This window comes from Corvus cornix, chromosome 6 (assembly GCF_000738735.6).
Source record: "Corvus cornix cornix isolate S_Up_H32 chromosome 6, ASM73873v5, whole genome shotgun sequence".
Lineage (NCBI taxonomy): Eukaryota > Metazoa > Chordata > Aves > Passeriformes > Corvidae > Corvus > Corvus cornix.
Genome location: NC_046336.1, coordinates 35,106,228 through 35,128,444, shown reverse-complemented (window position 1 = coordinate 35,128,444; position 22,217 = coordinate 35,106,228). Strand labels below are relative to the sequence as shown.

The 22,217-nt window shown below is 50.0% G+C and overlaps 1 protein-coding gene across 4 annotated transcripts in view; it reads left to right on the top strand.

Annotated features, from left to right (window-relative positions):
- SGMS1 (sphingomyelin synthase 1) overlaps positions 1–22,217 on the top strand; it is a 90,205-nt gene that overhangs the window by 46,083 nt on the left and 21,905 nt on the right. For 2 of the 4 annotated variants that reach the window (XM_039553857.1, XM_010408642.4), the window contains one exon: positions 8,958–9,195. The gene's annotated coding sequence lies outside the window, so the exon portion shown is untranslated. Of the gene's footprint in view, positions 1–463; positions 565–8,317; positions 8,336–8,957; positions 9,196–22,217 lie in introns of those variants that run through there. The other 2 variants (XM_010408644.3, XM_019291384.3) reach the window with 2 other exon arrangements.

Genomic DNA, 22,217 nt, shown 5'->3' with positions numbered 1-22,217 from the left:
GGGCACTGCCAGGGATCCAGGGGCAGCCACAGCTTCTCTGGACAATGGCCCTGCAGCCCTGCAGGCCCTTCCGTGCCTGCGTGCCCACCTTGGTGTGTGGGTGCAGGTGGCTTTCCTGGCGTTTATTGGGATGTGCAGCCGTGTGTGAGAGCTGCCAGGATGGCAGCAGAAGCAGCACAGCTCCTGGCAAAACCCCGGGATATGGGAGAGCCTCCCTCTTAGTGGATGGATGCCATATTTCTCTCGGATCATTCAGCCCGGCTGTGGTGTCCGAGTCGAGGCTGTGCGTGTAGCTTTAGGAAAAGAAAAGCTTCATTTCTGTCTGATATTCTCCCCTAGCTGCGTGTTCCCTAATGTACCCAGTCTCTCCAGAAGGGCTGTGCTTCTCCCTCCTTCTCCTCTGCCTATTTATATCCGCGGTGACGTTGCAGGAGTGTTTGCTTTGGAAGAAATCTCTCCGTCTGAGCCAAACCGAAAGCAAACCTGCAGGAGAAAGCATTCCTTTCTTCTGCTCCTGGGGAGAAGGGAGGCCTGAAGAGTCATAGGAAATGATCGCCTGGGAAGGTAAAGGCCTTTTTCTGTTTGACTAATCCAGTGACAAACACCCCCCCCAAAAAAACCCGTGAACTTATTCTGGGGGGTGGAGGCGTGAACCTCTGGGGTGGTTTTTAGAGAGGAGCTGTGAAATGAGTTGCTGAAAGCCTCCAGGCTGAGGACAATGGCTCTTTAATAACCCAGCAAGACTGGTCTCATCAGCTGCTTGCATGCACAGCATCACAGCTCAGGGATTGCTGTCCCTCCTCATCAGGTGATGCACAGGGGCTTTTCCTTCTCCCCCTACTCCCCAAATACTGTGATTGCTCTGTGGAAGTGATTTCATTACAGTAAAACTGAATTTCAGCTCATCTGTAGCTTTCTAAGCCCTTCAGAGCCCTGGCTCTGAAACTCCCCAAGCCTTTCTATTTTTATTGTGCTCCGTCTGAATCTGAAATAAGAAATTTGGATGATAGTTTTGTAAAGGTGTAAACTGAATAGCCTGTATTGTGTTTCTAGGGTAGTTTGCAAAATAAGGGCATTTACTTTTGGTTAAGGCTGGTTTTCTGACGTCTGAAGCTGCATTTGCTACTTTTTGCTGCTTGTGAGCTGTAGAAGACACAGAAAGCAGCACTTGAAGGTTTTGAAGTGCTCAGTATGAAGCTGAGCATGTTTGAGCCCTGGTTTTTTGCAGAGGCGCCAATCCCTGAGCAAACATAACAGTCCAGCATAAATAAACAGCCAAGAAAACAAGTCTACCTCTCTAGAAAGTTTAAGTATTTACTTTCACCGTTTTACTCCCTATTGGATATTTTTAACTCCTAACCAAACTGCATTTTTGTGACCTGTAATTGCAGGGGTAAAACCTCTGACAGTGATTTTTAGGAAACACAACAGACAGTGGAAGTTCCGTGGAAATGTTCTGGATTGGAGCTCTTTGGTGTGGATGGGGAAGAAACGGAGCTATTCTTGCTTGAGGAAATTGTGGGTGCAGCACAGTGGTACCCAAGTAAGGTCAACATGTGGGAGCAGTTACAGGACCTTAAAAAGTAACAGAGGTTTCTTTGATTGAGAGCATGGGAGGGACGGGGATGTCCACTTAAATCCCATGGAATCAGCTCTGTGATAACCTTGGATGATCCACTGGGAATACCCAGACAGCATACCCAGGAGGCAGCAGGGTATCACAGAATCACGGAATCACAGAGTGGTTTGGGTGGGAAGGGACCTTAAAGCCCACCCAGTGCCTCCCCTGCCATGGGCAGGGACACCTCCCACTGTCCCAGGCTGCTCCAAGCCCCAGTGTCCAGCCTGGCCTTGGACACTGCCAGGGATCCAGGGGCAGCCCCAGCTGCTCTGGGCACCCTGTGCCAGGGCCTGCCCACCCTCCCAGGGAACAATTCCTTCCCAGTGTCCCATCCATCCCTGCCCTCTGGCACTGGGAAGCCATTCCCTGTGTCCTGGCCCTCCAGCCCTTGTCCCCAGTCCCTCTCCAGCTCTCCTGGAGCCCCTTTAGGCCCTGCAAGGGGCTCTGAGCTCTCCCTGGAGCCTTCTCCTCTCCAGGTGAGCACCGGCAGCTCTCCCAGCCTGGCTCCAGAGCAGAGGAGCTCCAGCCCTGGGAGCAGCTCCGTGGCCTCCTCTGGACTCTGCAGCAGCTCCATGTCCTTCTGCTGTGGGTGTCAAGCAGAGTGACTCCCCTTTTCTGTGCTCCTGGAGAGGGGTTTTTGACATGTTGGGGTTTGAAACCACAAAAGTAATCTGTGTGTTGTGACTGGTGTCAAGAACAGAAATGCAGGTGCCAGCACAGTAAGTGCCAGCCAAAATATGTGTGGTGAATGCCAGGGGAAAGGTGTTTGGCCATGGCTTGATCCAGCTGCTCTGTGTATGCTACAGCATAATATATTTGTGTTGTAAATACAAGTTTAGTTTATTAGTGTGTGATGAAGCCCAGACAGAGCAGGTTGCCCAGAGGAGCTGTGGCTGCCCCTGGATCCTTGGAGGTGTCCAAAGATGGGGTTGGACAGGGCTTTGGAGCAGCCTGGGACAGTGGAAGGTGTCCCTGCCCATGGCAGGGGTGGAGCGAGATGATCTCTAAAGTCCCTTGCAATCCAAACCATTCCATGATTTTATACCTTTTGTGGTCAAAGCTGCTGAGGCTTGGCTTTGGTGGGAGCAGGATGATGTTCCTTCAGGCCCCTGTTCAAGTTCCTGCTTGGAATTGTAGTGAGAGACACATAATTCAGGTGCTTGTAGAAAAGTGTCCCTGTGAGCAATATGAGTTGGGATTTCATTGAATGCTGATTTTTTTAGGGAATATGTGAGCCAGAAAGCAGAATTTTAATGGTCCTGGTGGAAGAACCAGGCTTTTATTTTTCATGCTTACACTGAGCTTGTGCTTGAACATCTTTTAAGTATAAACTGGACTGGAGGTCAAGGTTATAAAAACAAGGTCTAGCAGGCCAAGTTTTTATTGCACTTTGATCATTGGTAGAGATAAAAGTACATTTAGATTTTATCTGAGTGACACCAAAAGCAGCCTTTGCTTGTGGTGGCGTTGCTGCCTGTTCCCTTTTTTGGAGGATGGGATAAGGTGACAAATAACCACACTTCCCCAGTAAACCCTTTAAGCCTTTGGGATTAATAGCTCTGGCTTCCTGAGCATAATTTCTTCTTTCCAGCTCTTGATTAAGGTCATCGTTAGAACCCAGGTGAACTTGTGGCCGGGGAAGTCACAAGGAGGAGGATGAGAGTTGGAATGATGGAATTGCACGGCTCACCCGTGTGTAAAGCCCCGACACAGGATACTGGGAATACAACACCCTGCAGCCCTCACCAACAGCTCCTTATCGCTCCTATCGCCTGTTCCCTTTGCCCTTGGGGCAGAGGAAGTGGATATTTGAGTGTTAATCCACATCATGCTTATTAATGAGAAAGGTATTGGATAGATGGGGATGTCAGGGCCGTTTAACCTGTGGGTATTGACTGCCAGCTCCACAGGGAGAAAAGGGGAGCTGGAGGCCGGGATGAATTGATAACTGGTGTTTTATCTTCAGACTCTTTGAGTGGGGTGTCTGTGGCTCTGGGTCTGCTGCCTGGCTGTGAGGGAGATGCTCCTGGCAGGAGCAGCAGGTGTTTGGGACAACAAATAAACCTCCTGCTGAGGAGCCCCAAGGAGTGGATTTCTCACTGCTTTGTGCTCACTGTGGCTGTGGCGTGCAAACAAACACTCAGGATGTGGAGACAAGGTTGGTTTATCTTTAACAGGAAAAAGCCCCCTCCACACCCAGGAGCCCCGGTGCTGACCTCTAGCAGCAAACATAATCCTGTATTAACTCTTGCTTTGGTTTTGGGGTTGTGGCTGGGTTTATTTTTGGTTTGTTGGGGTTTGTTGTTTTGAAATGTTTATTTTACTCAAAGTCTCTAAGGTCTTAAAGAAGCCAGAGCACCTGTTAGTGCCAATCTGCTGGTGTACAAAGCCAGCAGCCTTGTCCCAAGGTGTGGGGCAAACAGCAAAGGAATTAACTCTTTTGATGGAAAAATCAGTGGGACACCAGTCTATGTCCCATTACAGGATTTGGTGAGGAAACAATCTGTAATAGAAGCCTTTGGGTTGCAATTTTGGGTTTGGAAGACATAGAAGCAAACTGGAGTTTTGAGGCGGTGACTTTTTTTAAGCAGAGGTTTTTAACACACCTGGGTGATGAGACTTCTGGGAGGGCAGAATAAGTGGATCAGGGGAATAGGAGTGGCATTTCCCAAGCTGGGAGTGCTGTAGCTGGATGTGGGATGCAGTCATGTGGGAATGATGCCCTGCCCTGTGAAAAAGGTCCTTATTCTTGAGTGGAGGAGTTTGAAAAGGGTGTCTTGTTTCTGTTTTTCTCTTTTATGGAAACCTTCACTCTTCCAGGCTCAAAAGAGACCTCAGTGGTATTAAACTCTTGCTTTGGCCTGGGTATTTGATTGCATGTGCCCTGGATGGAATTGCCATTCCAGAGTGTTTTGCCTGGAGAGGTGCTGGGCGTTCAGCTCTGCAGAGCCACCCCTGGGAAGATCCATGTGTTTCTCCAAGGATCTAAAGGTCAGCCACGGCCTTGAACCAGGAGGAACAGAAGGCTCAGCACACCCTGCAGCCCAGGGAAGCACACATGATGAGCAGAGGGAGGATTTTATCCATTTGGATTAGATGAGAACTCCAGGAGCTGCTTGGATGACGAGTGGCACGGAGTGAAAACGCTTCGCCGTGAGGTCCTGTATCCTGGTGGACCTCCAGGGGTTTGGGATCCCACTGCTGCTCCTGCCATCCCTTTTCGAGGTTCCAGTTCCAGTGTGTGCACAAGGAATGTGTGTGATCCCTCAGAACTGTCCCAGAGGGTGCAGCCCTGTGTCCGGGAATGGGAGTGGGCTGGGAGTGCCTGGGATCCAGAGCATCCCGGACTGTAAAACTGCTGTGACGGCAGAGTCCAGCCACGTGTCCAAACACAGCGACACAAGGTGTTTCTTAGCTGATCCCTGCTGAACGAGGAGCAGGGCAAGTTTCCAGCTGATTTTCCAGAGGATTCCGGTTTGCTGCCAGGGTTTAAAATACACCTTCGCTCTTGCACATGTGCTCGAGCACATGATGCTGAAACTGGAGGAATTCTGCTCAGGGAACTCAGTTCAACTTGCAAGCAGGCTGAGCTTTTTATAGGGAGAGAGGCAGAAGAAGAGTGGTTTCCTGTGGACGTTGCTTTGTGAGTCACACGTTACATGACACAGCATTCCTCCCGGGAAACTTAATTGCTGGAACCGATGAGCACATCAGTGCTCGGGAAGCTCCCCTTGTGTTAGCAAACACACCTGAACACTTTGCCTGGCGCTTCTAGAAGTTGTTCTGATAGCACTTTAGAGATTTTAAACTCGGCTGTTTCATGTTTTTCAGTTTCTATCAGAACTCCATTATGTAAATATTTTTAGTTTCAAAAGCAACTGGCCATTAACAGCCTTGCACAGAAGACGTTGTAATGGCTGTTAATGCTGTAACACAGATGAAATAATAATTATTATTTTATTATATGTGTAATAATAAAGTTTCACATTACTTCTCTAAGTGATTTTATGCAAACAAAGGTCAGAGTAGCTTTATAATGCTCCTGTAGCACATTTTTTCTGATGTATCAGTGACCAGGACAGGTTACTTGAACGGACAGACCAAAAAAAATGCTTTGAAGGTCTTTTGGGATACATGGGGTGGATGTATAGATCTATATTGCTCATGTGAAGCCATATGAACACAGCACACAGTCCCAGTGCTGTGCTGACCCTGCTGAGGGACCTCAGGGCTGTGTCCAGTTCTGGGCCCTCCTGGCCAGAGAGCCCTGGAGGGGCTGGAGCGTGTCCAGGGCAGGGAACGGAGCTGGGAAAGGGCTGGAGCCCCAGGAGCGGCTGAGGGAGCTGGGAAAGGGGCTGAGCCCTGGAGCAAAGGAGGCTCAGGGGGGACCTTGTGGCTCTGCACAAGTCCCTGACAGGAGGGGGCAGCCGGGGGGGTCGGGCTCTGCTGCCAGGGAACAGGGACAGGACAAGGGAAAGGGCCTCAGGCTGGGCCAGGGGAGGCTCAGCTTGGACAGCAGCAGGAATTTCTGCATGGAAAGGGTGCTCAGGCCTTGGCAGGGGCTGCCCAGTGAGCTTTGGAGTGCCCATGCCTGGAGGTGTCCAAGGAAGGGCTGGAGGTGGCACTCAGTGCTCTGGGCTGGGGACAAGGTGGGCATCGGGCACAGCTTGGACTCCATGGGCTGGGAGGGCTTTTCCAGCCTCAGGGATCCTGGGATTCTGAGCAGCTTAGCTTTTTCCTTACTTGTACTAGAGTTTAGTTCCCACCTTCAGTGCTGGATTTCATCTGCCAATACATAATTCTTTTCTGATGGGTGGGGGAAAAGGGGGCTCAACATAATCTGACTGTTTTTTATATTTAGGCAGATTTAAGCTGGATTCAAGGCAAGGAAAGCCTTTCCCCAGGCCTTTGGAAGGACATTCCAAATGCACGTGGTGCTTGAATGATCAAGACACATCAGCACTGGAGCTTGGTAGCAGCTCTTTCTCCTCAGTACCACCAGACAACCTCAAATTAGTTTTTGTGTCACACTGCTCATGTTCTGGTGGGGAAAGAAGCAACATCTCTGTGGCAATCTCTGTTCTTCAGGCGTTTTTTGGGTCCTTGTCACTCTTCCTGTTGAAGCAGGATGGAGGTGAAACAGCAGCAGGCACTGAACTGTGAGCAGTACTCCCAGATATTCAGTCCTATAGAAAGAAAATTATGTCATCAGCTCAGGCTGTCCTCTCTTGCAGCCCTTAGGCTAAATATGTCCTGGCTGGATTGTGTAGGAGAAAAATACCCCTCCTTTGCACGTCCTGTGGAAGAGTTCATTGTGTTTCTTTTTGTGTGGGGCTTTAGAGGGTGTTATGTTGTATCTGCCTGGACACATGAAGTATTTAAATGCACCACTGTTGGAAAGGTGTTCCCAAAGCTCCCTTTTAATTACCTGTAATACTCGTCAAACTGTCTTCTCTTCTCCCTTCTGGCCCCACCTGACTCGTGGGAGAACAGAGCTGGCTTTGTTATGTGCCTTGAGGTCACTGAACTCACACAGGCCTGGATCATGGGGGAAAAGTACTGCCAAGATCTGCTGGAGTAACACAAGAGCATTTCTGTCAGATAGGAACCCATTTCTTGTCAGGAGGGAGTTACTGAGTTGGTCTCTGGCCTCACCAGGTGACTTCTGCTGCCCTGAGAGGTGTGTGAGGGCCCGAAATAGACACGAGTGTTGTCAGCATAACACGGAGTCCTTGGCCTGTGCCGTGTCTTCTAATTAGGCTGTAGGTTCCTTATATATATTCTCAGTGGGAGGGATTTACAGGGTTGGTACCGATTGAATAATGTCTCAGAAATCTTTAGGTACTGAGCAGTTACCAGTTTCACTCCAGAAGCTCCCCTGGAAAGCAGGGCCAGCTTGGGCAGATGATATCTGTCGAGTATTACAGAGCCCAGTTACTAAAAGACTGCTGGAAAAAAAAAAAAAGGAGCTCTCTGGTGGCTCATCCACACTTCCCGTCACTCCTCAGATTTTAAATAAAATGGGCTGAGTTGAATTTGACCATGGGCCATTTTTAGGTGTCTAAACTTTGTGGAGGAGCTGATGGTGAGCACATTGTTCCACTGGATACTTGGCTGTTTCCATGTGTTAGGAACAAGCACTGCTGGGCTGTGTCCAGGGGCATGGATCTATTAAAAAACCCCGAAGCAGCTACTCCTTTCAAATACTCTTTTTCTGTATGACAGGATGAGTGTGGAAGGATTTCTGTGTGCAGCTTCTGAAAATACTTTTTTCCACCCTGTGCTTCTTCGATGTGGCTCTGCAGATTCCTCGGTATTCCTGGCAACAGGCTTCCTCTCTCGGGATGGAGCTCAGAAAACCTGATGCTGCTATTTGTTAATGCCGCTGCCTAGTTTTTAATTTCCACATTATTTCATCTGTGGAGTGGAAGCAGGCTTGCTTCCTACGCCTCTGACTTCACTCCTGGACAGTGTGTCTGTTGGATCCAGCAGCCAGCAGACTCGGGAGAGTCCGTGCTCTGCTGGAAAACACTGCCAGCGCTGCTCATCCCGTCAGTCTTCCCAACATGTGACTCAGCCTGCTTTGTGTTGTGGTTTTGTACTGAATTACAGCAGCTCCCTTCTGTCCCAAGGCAGCGGCCAGCACACATCCTCTGCTCCGTCTCACCTGGGATGCTTTCACCAGCCTTTCCCGCTGGATCTGTGTGCCCGGAGGTCCTGTGTGCTTCCAGTCCTTGCTGTGACTTTCGGGAGAGAGGCTGGATGCCAGCCCTCGGGGACGGGAGATGCTGCCCGGCCAGGGACTCTGCTGCTGGTGGCAGCAGTGGGATGGAGCCAAAAAATTCATGGAAAGCTTGGGGAATTGGTTGTTTTGCTTTGTGTTAGTGTGGTGGAACACGACTTTTCGGTGGAGGTTTTTTTTTTTCTTTTTAGGGTAGGACTTAACATCTGGTACTCGTGTATATTGGAAAAATTAATCTTCCCTCCCTGCAGTGACTTTTTCAGCTTCCAAAAGCGACACTTAAATGAAAGCGTTACGTGCGTACAGTAGGAATGAACAGACTGAACTTCGGTGATAAACCCACTTCCCCGTGTTTTAGGCGCTGTTTGCCGGCAGAACAGCCCTGCCCGGAGCTGTTGCACCACCCGCGGCCGGGCTGGCACTCCCGGCCTCCTCCTCCTCCTCCTCCTCGCGCTGTTCCTCCTGCCGCGGGCGCTCCGTCCCCTCCTCTGCCGGTGCTGACGCACGGGCGCGCCCGGGGAAGGAGCGGCGGGAGCGCGGTCGCTCCATCCCCTCTGGATCTCTCCGCTCACCTCTCCCGATTTCCCTCCGCAGGCGCTTCCCGCGGGGCTGGCGAGCGGCTGGGAAAGGAGCACTGACGAAGCCCAGCCCGGGGGAAGTTGAAAGGCAACTTTGAAGGCGAAGGAAGTCGGGGCTGGCGAAGGAGACGCGGGGCCGGGAGTGGCCGCGCCGCCGCCGTGTCCCCGTCCTGCTGCCGGGAGCGGCGCGTCTGCCTGCAGCTGAAGGGGAAAAGCCGTGTTACCTGCTGCTGTCTGCCGCCTGATTTCCAGGAGTGAGTAGCTCTCCTCTCCGGATGGTCCCGTTTGAGAGTAAAGGCGTGTTTGGCTGCTGCTGGTGGGCCGGGGGCTGCGTTTGGGAAGCGACAGAGGGACTTGGATACAGTCAGATCTACAGCACAGCTCTGGGGAGTTGGTTGTCTTTTTGCTCGGGTGACTTTTTTTGAAGTGGCGCTTAAGCCTGTGCTTACTTTCTTGTTTGCTGCTTTTGGTTTTAATCTTAGCTTTTAGTTTAGCTTGGGGTCTTTTTTCCTAGAAGCCAGCCAGGCTACCAGCACGTGGGACAGCAGTGAGGTGCCCGTGAGTCCCCCTGGCTTGTCCCCCAGATTGTGTCAGGGGTGTGTTTCCATCAGGCAGCTTTATCTCCTGCTGGGGCACGGAATCTCCCTGTGGTTTCTGGGTTTGGAGGTTTGTTTGCAATACACCTGCGGGAGATAACCAGAATTACACAGCGTGGCAACGGCGTTGCCTGCACAGACTGAAAGCCGGGGACAATCTGCTGTCCCTTCTGCCACCTCGGGCAGCTCTCCCCACGCCTGGCCTCCCCCTTGAGTGCTGCCAGGTATCCCCAGGGCGGTTGCAGTGTTTGTATGAAACAGCAAGAGCAAGAAGGTGTTTCAGGCTTTCTGTGAGGCTGCAGAGAGGCTGTGCCTGGGCAGTGCCGTGTGCCCGTGCGTGCTCCGTGTGTGTCACGGTGTCACCGCTGCCCCACAGCGTGAGTGCTGCGGCTGTACAGCAGGCTGGCCCTGGGTGTGGAGCAGAGCCCGTGAGTCACAGGCAGAGCGCAGAAATCCTCTCGGAGAGCTGCAGGCGCTGCAGCAGGGGAACAGAACTTTATCCGTGAGCTGCGCCCGGGATCCGCTGTGGAGTCTTTCCAGGGGCTGTGATCCTATTTGTGCGTTTCGGGCATAGCCGCCTTTTCTTCTCATCCTAAACCTCTTTGGAACTCAATGCTTTAATCTGGAAGCTTTCTAATAGATTTAGAGCGATGAGTCAAGGGTTTTTTTTACTTCTGGGGAAGAAACTAAACCAAACTGCCTGCAGTAGTTCATCTGTGTGTATTTTTTATACATATATTTGTGTATGTGCGCACACAAGTGTACACACACAGAACAGCTACTCCAGGCGTTGGTTTTTGGGCTGTGTGTGTACAGATGGGCATGTGTGTCTATATAAAAAATGGTTTTTTAAAGCAGGATGGTGTGAGCAAACTTAGAGGAGCATGAATTTCTTCCTGCTCTGTCAAGTAATACCCTGCCTCCTTCATTTGCCAGTTGATTTGGTTATGCAGACAAAGGCAGGAAAACAGACCATAACAAAACCACTCTTATCTAAGCTAATCTGCTTCCAGTACTGTCAGGTAAATCATTAACCCACGGGCCCAGTGCTTGTAAAAGCTGCTGAAGAGGTTTCCTGCCCCTGAAACTCCTGTTTTCCAGAAGGTAGGAAGTGAAATTACTTGCAGATCTTGGTTTCACGTGTGGGTGTTTGCTGCTGCCGTGGTTTCTGTGCCTGTTAACAAAGTGCTGTAGTCCAGTGGATTAATGAGGGGAGAGGGCCTGTTCCCTGCGGTCTTTTTCCTAAGAGAGCAGCTCCAGCTAAGGCAGAGGGGAAACACAGCATTTACTTACCTGTAAGCACTGTCATTCATTAATGAAATGTAAATTCACTTGGGCTCATGGCTGATGGTGTGTTTTGCTCAGCAGCTTCATTTCCTGGCATCCTGTGATTCGAATCCGTTTGAGCTGGGAAGATTTGCTGTGGGTCTTGCTGCACTTAATTCCACACCAGACTTCTGTTTCAGATGACTTTTGTTTCTGTAGCCACGTAAGAGATGGGTTTCTCTGAGGCATTTAATACATAGAATCTGTGCAGTCCTGTCTGCATTTGCTTTACGTTTTGATCGATTGCGTTGGCATCGAGTCTGTTTTGTGTGAGTAACCTAAAGTATGGCAAATCTGTAGCACATGGACAACAGCAGGAGGAGCTTCATTTGTGATGTTTGCAGCTTTTGCCTGAACAAAAGAAAACGGGCTCAAGAAGGGCTTAAGCTATTCTAGTTGCCCATGTCCAAGAGCATGACTCAGAACTTCCAGCTAAACTCCTCTAAGCTCCCTGAGTGTTGGAGTTGTGCCTTTCCCCCCGAAGCTGGGTGTGTTTTAGGTGCCAAGCTCTCAGCCTGGCTGTCTTCTGCCAAAGGTCTGCCTGGTCCTACAAGGGGATTTTCAGGCATCTCCGGGGAGGAAAGGGGTCCAAACAATTCCTTGGAGGGCACAGCTCAGAAACCTGGAGCTCAGTTCCAGTGAGAGCCTGTGCCCAAAGTGCTGTGTGCCATTCGGCACGGCTCAGCGCCCTGCACAGCCTGTGCTCTGCCTGCCCGGCTTTCCAGCCGCCTCTGAGAGCTCCAAACTGCTCCTGCTGCTCAGGAAAGTGCCCTTTTTGCTTGGTTAACTTTACAGCCTGGCTGCACATTAGCTTTTTAAAGCTGAGTTTTTTAAAGCTGCTCTCCATGTGAGGAGAGAATTCAGGGGTTGCTGTGCGTCTGGGTTACACCTGAGACTGAGTGCCTGAGGGGGGAGATATCCAGACCTGGAGGAGAAGGTGACTCCAGCCCTTTTCCCAGGAGGTGTGAGTTTGTGGAAGGAGGTCTCTGTACTGGGGACACCCCAGCAGGTGCTCCCAAGTGCTGTATCAGGTGGTGGCACTGGATTGCAGAGGGCAGGGTGGTCCCTCCTCCCTGTCCGGGGCAGCCCAGCACAGGAGCAGATCCACACTGTGGATCCTCACTTAAGCCTCTCTCCTTTGAGTTTTTAGGGACAAAAGGTGCTGACTGGGTTCTCAGCCAGTTTAGGTGAGCCATGGTCCCTTGGGCAACCAGGTTGCCACACTCTGTGTGCAGTCAGAGCTGTTGTGGCCACAAGGGACAAGGAGAAGGAACACACCTTGGGAGTGTCTGTGCTGCCCCTTGTGCACTCGCCTCTGGCCTGAGGATGGTTTTTCGCCTGGAAAATTGCCCTGATGGAGCACTCTGTTGTCTCCAGCTGCTTTCTGCAGCTGTCTGCATGGCAAAGGAGGTGGGGGAAATGACTCTGGTTAAAAATAGAAAGGCGGATTAGGAAATGTGAGGTATGGTTTCAACACCCAGCCGGGATGCTCTCACAACTCGCTGCTGCCACCGAAAGGGGAAGGACTTGCTTGTGCTCGTGTGCCTGCAGAAAACCCGGGAAAGACAAACCGTGGAATCACCCAGGCACAGGAGAGGAGGAGGAGGATGCCTCTGAGAAAAGCTTGTTGAGCTCTGCTGGCACAGGTGACACGAGTCCAGGTGTGCAAGGACTGGAATTCAGGAATGCTCCCTTTGGAAAGGTTGGGTTTAAACTTCCAGCTGCAGCCAAGCTCATCTGGGTTAGTCTGCCCAAGTTAAGGACAAAGATTTAAGGAGATTTACTCTGCTGTTTGAATTGTTCTTATTCTGCTGTTTTATGGGGAGAGTTCTGCTTGGAAAAAAAAACCAAAACCAAAAAGTGCTGGGGGCGTGATTTCCCTGAATGTGAATGTGTAATATGACACTCTCAGAAGAGACTTTATTTTGCAATAAATGTGTGAAGTGTCAGGAGAAAGAGTCAACAGACAAGCCAAGGGTAAATAACTTGTGCTTTGGAAACCGTGGTCTTTTGGAGTGTTGCTTTTAGGAAGTGGGTTGATTTTGTCACCAACCTTCAGCGTTTCTCACTGTTCCTTCTGGTTATCACTGATCCTTTTGATATATTTTCTGTTGCCTTTTCTAAATCAACTGAATTTCTAAAATCCACTTAGGAAAAGCATTATTTTCCTTGTTGAAAAGTTTGTTTGCTGCTGCTTTTTTTGTCTTTGGTTTTTGGGGTTTGAGTTTATTTTTACTTGCTTTCTTTAATGTTTTTTAACTCTTTATCAGCCTTGAGAACAGTTTGAGTTCTCCTGCTGTTCCCTAGTACAGCTCCTGTTGTTGTAGCACTCCCAGCCACACACTGATAAACAGTGACCCATCCTGTTCAGCGTTCAGAAATATCCAGGGGCATTTCAGATATCCTGGAAATCCATCCTAGATGGATGCTAAAACCCAGGACGCGTCCTGTACCAAGCACTCCCTGCACAGGGCGTGGTGAAGGGACTACAGCAGTTATTCATCATAGCTAAAGAATGTTTATCTAATATTTAGTACAGAAAACGTGTCACATAACACATCTCCTGGGCAAATGATTGGAAGACAAACAGCATTTATTCTTTTCAAGGACCTGTGGATACAAGGTGGAATTCAGTATCAAGTCAGAGTTTACCTGGAATTATTCTACCTTTTAAAAGTGAATTTAAAAATTGAAGTTACACTTCAACCTCTGAAAAAGAATCCTGAAGACAAGCAGGTATTTTTACTCAGTTATGTTTCAAACACTTCAGTATGATTTCTCATGAATTACTGGGCTGCTTTTCATAAGCAGGAGTAAAAATTCATTGTTCCCAGTGATAGATATAACACTGTTTTCTTGTAAATTTAAAAGATCAGCAGTCAAGCAGATTTTTCACCACTAAGAATATGGATGTTGTAATAACTTGATTTATTTTTTTTAAACAATGAAACTGAGCACATTTAACTCCAATTTATTTGTGTTGGAGAAGCTGATGCTTTGGGATTGTTGGGTATTAAGCATCAAGGAGATGCTTAAAGAGAAGGATTTATTTGGAAGACCACCAGCTAATGAGTTCCGGTGCAACTTTGATTTCAGTTTTTTCATCTTCCCAGCTCTCTGGGGTTTTTTCCATATTATTTCTAACTCCTTTGGTGTTTTGAAATTTTCTCTTTTGATCTCAGCCACCTGCTTTGCTCTGGGGACATTGGTTTGTCTGTTCTAAACTGGTCACACCCCACCTAAATCCTGGCATTGTTCAGCTCTCTCAGTGTGTTTGGATGTTGTACTTAGGTTAAAGCAACAAAGAACAACCCCAGGCACCAGCACAGGCTGGGGGGTCCCTGCTGGAGCAGCTCTGAGGGGAAGGACCTGGGGGACACCGAGCTGTCCCTGAGCCAGCAGAGTGTCCTGGGGGTCCTGGGGGACACCGAGCTGTCCCTGAGCCTGCAGAGTGTCCTGGGGGTCCTGGGGGACACCGAGCTGTCCCTGAGCCTGCAGAGTGTCCTGGGGGTCCTGGGGGACACCGAGCTGTCCCTGAGCCAGCAGAGTGTCCTGGGGCCAAGGAGGCCAATGGGATCCTGGGGGCAGCAGGACAGAAGAGCATTCCCAGCAGGGCAGGGAGGGATCCTGCCCCTCTGGGCAGCCCTGGAGGCACCTCTGGAGTGCTGTGTCCAGCCCTGGCTCCTCAGCACAGCAGGGCCAGGGAGCTCCTGGAGCGGGGCCGGCGGAGGCTGCGCAGCTGAGGAAGGGCCTGGAGCATCTCCGTGCCCAGCACAGGCTGAGGGAGCCGGGGCTGCTCAGCCTCGAGAGGAGCCCCAGCTGAGAGGGGCCCTCAGCCCTGGCTGTCCCTGGCTGCAGGGAGGGCTCCGAGCAGGGCCCGGGCTCTGCTCCGGGGCCCAGCAATGGCACCAGAGCACCGGGCAGGGCCTGAGCCCAGCAATTGCCCTGCCCAGGAGGCAGAACTGCTGCCCTGGGCAGTGCCAGCCCTGAGCACATTGGCCACAGAGGCTCTGGGCTCTCCTCCCTGGGGCTGTTGCAGAGCTGTGTGCACACAGTGCTGTGCCTGTGCTCCGGGATGGCCCTGCTGGAGCTGGGAGGTGCCACCAGGTGCCCTCTGTGCTCCCTGCAGCCTGAGCCATCCTGGGATCCTGTGATCTGACCTGGGCAAACCTTGAGAAACTTTAGTTTGTGTTGATACAGTTGCAGAGAGAGAGTGGACAGATTTTTCAGGTGGTGAGGGGATCTCTAGTCCTGGTGAAGTTATGGAAAATGATACTGCAAAAGCTGAATGAGAAATGAAAGCAACTTTCTGCTATGTTTGCCTTCACGGATCTCCTTGCTGCTTCAGGAAACAGAAGTGGTGCAGCTGTTTGCTGGGAATAGGATTTTAGAGTGAAGAAGGGGAGGTGAGAGTGAACTCTGATAGCCCAGAACAGTTTGCCCCGGTTTGATTTCTGAGCTACTAAATTTACATCACAACCCTCTCCCAAACCATGTGTATTTTAAATGATAACAGTACAAAGGTGCAGCAAAGGGACTGTTTGCAGACATTTTTCCCTGTGTGTGATGGCTTGGCTTTTACCAGATGTGAAGGGAGAGGTGGGAAAAGAATTGATCTGGTAATTTGGGGTTACTTAAGCTAAGAGCACCGGGTTACTGGTTTGGATTTATGTGGGAGAAGAGTGACCCAGGCTCAGACTTTTGTTAATGTTTAATGTTGTGTAACGTTCTGCCCAGGCATAATTGAGCCATCAGCACAGGAGTGATCCCGTTGGAGGGGTTTATTCTGAGTGATTACAGAGCCAGCATGCTGTGGCTTTCATTTCACTGCAGTCTGAGCTCATTGATGAACAGGGTCATCATTTATTTACAGTTCTTGGGATCCTTTCACACTGATTCTCCTTTTGGGCAGGGAGGAGGATGAGCAGACACCACAAAGTTATTGAAAATACTCTGTCCTCTCTTTCTGGTGGTGATTTGGCACTTCCCTGGTTTTAGAGCCTCTCCGCTTTCTCCTAATGCTGGTGACTTTTCATCTGGATTGTGCCACTGGGCTGGGAAGGGTCTGACACGTGGGGCTGGGAGGGGCCTCACGGAGCAAAGCAGAGAGGGAAGAGCAGACTCTACCGGGATGGAAAGGAGAATCAAGAGGAAAAAAGCCAAAGAGCACAAACACTCCTGCTGGTTCTTGTCTAGGTCTCAGCTTCAGGTGAATGCTCCTGATTTTTCTTCCCAGTTTCTTTATTTCTTCCTGATTTTGTGAGATTCCTGCACATAACAATTTGTCTCCATGCTCTGCTGATGAGTCACGGGGCTGCATCAATAAATCCAGTTTTATGCCGAGCTTTGAAGCAGGGAGGGAGTCCTGTCTAAAAAGTACCTTTGAAAACTGGTGAGCAGAAGCTGCAAAGAGAAGCTGTGGCTGCTCCATCTGTCTAAGGCCAGGTTGGAGCACCCTGGGATAGTGGAAGGTATCCCTGCCCGTAGCAGGGGGTAGGACTGGTTGGGCTTTAAGGTCCCTCCCAACCCAAACCATTCTGGGAGTCTGTGAAGTGATTTTATACTCAGAAATAACTTTGGGCATGAAGATGACGTTCAGTTCTGTTGAACCTCTGGCTAATCAGAGGAGGCGGCAGCCACAAGTTGTGTTAGGGCAGACGTGTCTATTTCTGGGTCTTCAGTGGGGACCTGTTGAGCTTTGTAGTCCTGTGAGGTAGGAAAGAGCAGTGTGAAGTCCCTGGAAGACCTGAGTACCACTGGCTTGGAGCTTTGCATGTCCTGTCCTAGAGAATTCACTTACACAGCTGAGCACAGGCTTCATCCTGAGCTCATCCATCTGGCTGCAAAGTCACCTCAAGTCTACTTCGTAAATACAGAGTAGTAAAAAGGTAGGCCAGAAATACTTTGGGCCTACTCTTCAAGGTGGAGGGTGGTTTTTCAACTAGATACAGAGTTGTCATGACTGAACTTGGAGGTTGTTGTCTGCCACCAGTTGTCTGAAAGCTGCTGTGCCTTTCGAAGCAAATTGTACCAACGCAGAAGAGGCAAGATGTTGTGCATTGTAAACAGTAGTGTTATTTGTCAGTCAGCTGCCTGAAATAAAAAAATCTCAAGACAAAGGAGATGGCAGTGACTGGGGGCAAGTTTTCCATAAGTAGCTATTACTCTTCCCTAGAGAAATTTGCCAAAGCAATACTTGTAACTGCTAACACTTGAAATTGTGAAGACATTGTGTTTGCGTGGCAAAGCTCTGGAAAACAGGTAACAGCAGTGAGTTTCAGCAGTGCACTTCAGAACTGCTGTCGTGGCCCCAGGCAGGGAAATCAGACAGAAAGGAGCGTTTTGGTTTGAATTTCCAGTGAGTGTCCCCAGGGACTACCCAGAGCAGCTGTGGCTGCCCCTGGATCCCTGGCAGTGTCCAAGGCCAGGCTGGACATTGGGGCTTGGAGCAGCCTGGGACAGTGGGAGGTGTCCCTGCCCATGGCAGGAGTGGAACTGGAGGTAAGGTCCCTTCCAGAACATTCTGGGATTCTGTGCATGCCATCCCATTCTAAGTGCTGTGTTTGGTGGAGACCCACACCGAAATCATCTGATGTTTGTCTCGAGGCTTGGTTCTGCCTTTCACCCATCTGGCCTGACTAAATAATACATGAACTAAAGTGGTTTCTGCTACTTTTAGGCAGTGTAGCTCACAAAGGCAAATATAAATGCAACACTTTTTAATATCAGACTCCCTTGCCTGCTGACTGACCCCAGATTCTGTGCCCTCTGTTAGGGGACACAAGTCCCTTTGTCCTCAATGATTTATGCAGCACCTACAGTAGCAGGGCCTGTTGCTTTCGGATGGGTGTGCATTCATATTTTATGTCTCTGCCTGCCCTTCATGTTTTATTTAATGGAGAGTGTAAGGAAATTGGTTACTTGGCAAAACCTGGCTTTTAGTGGGCTAAGGAGCTCCAGGTTTCCTGATTTTTGGGCTGGCGCTGTGTCCGCTCCATACCCCAGGGGCTGTTCCACTGCTTCTCGAGAGCTTTCTGAATATTGTTCCTTCCTCCCTGCTCCTCCAGAAAGGGAGGAGAGCCTGCAGCCCTGCTGCTGGCAACCTGTCTCCTGCAGATGATGTTTGGGGAGGGCAAGAAATCCCAAAACCACATAGGAACATGGTCTCCTTGTGCTGTCCAGGAAATGCTGGCTTTTCTGGGCTGAGCTCAACTGTGTCCCCATCAAATCTGAATTTATGTGGTGCCATATGTGGCATGTCTTACATTTCAGACCGATCCAGACCAGCAGAAGTTTGTTTCAGGATCAGATAAATTCCAGTCCCCACATTGTTTCACTGCTGATGTGAAGTCAAACCTAGAGTTAGACCCTCGTTGTCAGCACTGTTGTGGTGCCACACAGGGTGAGCTGCATATTTCATCAGGATATTTGCTACAGTACTTTTATCCCCTCACCCACATGAAATACTTGTGAATTTAGGTTATTTTCAGACCCAGTGAAAAGCTTTTGCAATGCCTGAGGACAGATAATAATATATTTACTCTTAAAAGAGAATCTCATGTGTATTTATATCCTGTGCTATCTCTGGTAGTCCCACCCTTATCTCTAAAAACCACACAAGCAAAACAAAAAGACCTAATCAAACCCCAAACTTGAACTTCTGTGACTGTTTAATATCTTTTGGTGTGAACACTCATAGCACTTGGTCTTGTTTCCAGAATACCACTTTTATTTTTCCCACCATTAGTCATTTCAACATTTACAATGCACAACAGCTCTGCGCTGCTTGCGGGAGGAGCTCTGGCATTCCTGGAGGACTCACAATGAGTTTTCATGATCTTTCTACACGGAAGATTTTATTATTTTTTTAATAGCCTATTACCAAAATGTTGTATTTTATCAGGTTTAGGAGATCTTGGAGATTTCTCTAAAAGTTGCGTGTCAGAGCACAGCCCAAGGGCAGCCCTGTAGAGCAAGTCTGACCGTGGGCTGGGTGGGTAAAGCAGCAGCTGTGGCAAGCTGGCCCTTATTTGTTTTGTACTCCTAAAATATGCTGGTTGCTGATGTGTTCAGGAGGCCCATATGCATTTCCCAGGCCTGGAGGGAATGCTCGGGAGCCGTGGAGCCTGTCAGGAGGTGCCTGCATGGGCTTTTCCCAGTGTCCTGCCTCACGGGCTCCTTGTCAGATCACACAATCCCAGCATGGTTTGGGTTGGAAGGGACCTTAAAGATCCTCTCGTTCCAAGCCCTGCCATGGGCAGGGACACCTTCCACTATCCCAGCTTGCTGCAGCCTGTGCCAGGGCCTTCCCACCCTCACAGGGAACAATTCGTTCCCCACATCCAGTCCAAACCCCCAGATGAACTGCTGCAGTACCAGAACATCCTACCTCACCCCTCCTGCTCCTGCTACCCCAGGGACAGGAGGAGCCCCTGCACATCAGAAGCAGCAGCAGAATTGTCATTCCCCTTTTTTGTTTGCTTACTCAGGCACACAGCAGGGATATTGGATCCTGCTGGACGTCCCTAGGGAATGTGTCTCCTGAGAATTTACCTAAGGGAAGTGCTTATTCCCAGCTAGCTCTTGTGTGGCTCCGCTGCAGGGAGATGGAAAGGAGCATCACACTGCCCTGCATAGCTGCTGCTTCGTTATCTACTTGGTCATTCCCCTTTTATCTTCAACCTCAGCAGCTTTTTCCAGTACTCTTGCCATCTCCTATCCTTCCCCAGCAGTCACAGAGCCATGGCTCGCTGTGAGCACAGAGCCATGGCTGTGGATCTCCTGATCCATCTGGGAGAGGAGATAGGTCAGAGTGGGGCTATTTTCAAGCAGCACCTCATCGGTGTCCCTGCCTTGCTCTCCTTAATACCTTGCTAATCTGAGCTTCGCCCATCTGCTTGCAGAGAGCTATGGCATGCACGTGACTGCAGATTGAAATCCTTCCTCCTCTCCCTCCCTCTCCTCTGCTGACACTTAACAACAACAAATAATTCAAGATCCTTAAGCCAGATGCCTCTGGAGCTGGCGGGTCATGCGGTACTTTGCCACAGAAGGGACGGAGGTTGATTTGTTTGGGTTCCTCTTTCTGGAAGGAGAACAGAGCCGCTGGGTTCCTGCAGTTCTGGCTGCCGTAAGAGCAGGGCTGCTCCTTGTTGCACGTTAACTGTTTGTGTAGCAGCAGCTGTGAAACCCACGCTTGGTTTCGCAGCGATCCTTCCGAAGCGACAGGCGTCCCTTCGTCGATTAAATGGTTACTTCCCGTGGCCACTTCCCGGGACAGAATGCTGACTTTTATTAATTGTTTTTCCAAGGGTGGATGTGGCTTTTGAGTGCCTGAACCAACGGAGATTATCTCAGCACTTGGCTGTGTTTGCTGGGAGCAGCGTGTGGCGGGTGCCCCGCGGGGAGCCGCGCTTGTGGTGCGCTCATAAAGCGGGTGCTCGTGCTGGGGTGGATGGAGGGAATGGGATCAGCTCTTAGCCCCTCCTGCCTAAAGCCTCACGAGAGGAAACACATCTGCAGGAGGGTGTCTTGCAGTGCAAGTTTTGGGTTGCCTTCTTTTAGTTAAAAGGAAGTGTTTAGACTGGTAAGGAAAGTTTGCTCAAGGCTGTGCCTTGTGCTGGCAGCTGGACACCCCTCGGTCCCTTCTGACAAGAGGGATCACATGCCCCCCCATCTCAGGTGGCATCTGATTGAAGTATTTTTAGTTATTTCTGGCTGTGAAGGGTGGACAAAGTGCTGGCTGAGCTTTGCAGTCTGTTTTGGGTTGCTTTGCAACAGTTTTATGGGCTGTGGGTGAGTGGTGGACAACAGCGTTCCCCAGGTGGGGGGGTTTGGAAGGTGAAATATTGTTCCATTTTAAACTGACAGAGAGTAGGGTTAGATTGGATATTAGGAAAAAATTCTTCCCTGGCAGGGTGGGCAGGCCCTGGCACAGGGTGCCCAGAGCAGCTGGGGCTGCCCCTGGATCCCTGGCAGTGCCCAAGGCCAGGCTGGACATTGGGGCTTGGAGCAGCCTGGGACAGTGGGAGGTGTCCCTGCCCATGGCAGGGGTGGCACTGGCTGAACTTCAAGATCCCTTCCAACCCAAACCATTTTGGGATTCTATTTTTAAACATAGCTTAATTTCCATGGCATGAACACAGGCTGGTCGCACTTAGCCGGCACCTCCGGCTGAGATTCCCTTGTTTGGCTGGAATTGCAGGTTGCTTTTGGAATGGATCTAATTGATGTGTTCAAATCCTACCAGTTCAGCCTGTGGATCTGTTACCCAGCCCTCCAGTCGTTCCTGTTCGGTGTGCCAGGTCATGGAGTGGCTGCCTGCAGGAGAAAGGATGGCTGAGAGCCACTATTCCAGAAATATTCCTTGGCATTGTCCGTAACCAGGCGGCTGATGGACACTTCCATACAGATGTTGGACAACGTGGCACAGGCACATCTCCTGTGCCTCAAGTGTGCCACTAGAAAAGGAATTTAGAGGTAATTGGATGTGTCTGCAGGAGGAACTTACTTCTGAGGCTTTCAGGTGGTTGTTGAAATATTCATAATTTCCAGAACAGTAAGATGGCGAGATCTGAGTTTTTACCTTTCCTTATTTCTCCTTCTTTGTGAACCTAATTGATCATAACTTTTGAGCTGAGGGGAATATGTAAAACATATTTTGCAGCCTTTGAACACACCTTACTGACTTGAAGTGACTCTGTTTGTGGTCTGGGAAGTTGTTTGATGTGTACCTGGTGGTACACGCACTGTCACCATCACTCAGTGTGGAAGGAAGAGCATTTTCAGTGTTACTTTGTAATCTTAAATCATCTATCAGTTCAAATTGTAAGGAATGCTTCTTGTTTCAGGGAGGATGTTTGTGTATTCCTGCTCTTTGGGTTCAGTGCCCACTTGTCAGCAGCAAGATTTAAGCAGGATTTGCTGGTGTCACAGGATCATCGATGGGAGCAGTGTCACTGACATGGATTGGGAGCAGCTGAGTAGGAACAGTCGATGCAACGAGTAGGAATAGTCTGACACACAGATAAAGCTACTTTGCAGCACTGAGGGAGGAATTGGATTGGGTTTCTGGAGACCAAATTCTGAAATTCGAATTTTGTTGAAGCATCAAAGTGTCGCATTCAGTGTCCGAAACACCGAGCAACAATGATGAAATCACCTGTGAAATGCAAAAGCAGGACCCTTGGAGCAGGGTCCAGAGCTGCTCTGAAGCTGTTTGGCACCCTCCTTGTGGCTGCTGGAGGAGGAGGAGGTGCTGGATGGCTGGACTGGGAAGGGGAGGATTTGTGTCCCCAGCCACACTGGGTTTGCTGGAGCCTGTTTTTGCTATCAAGGCCAAGGCCAGCAGTGGC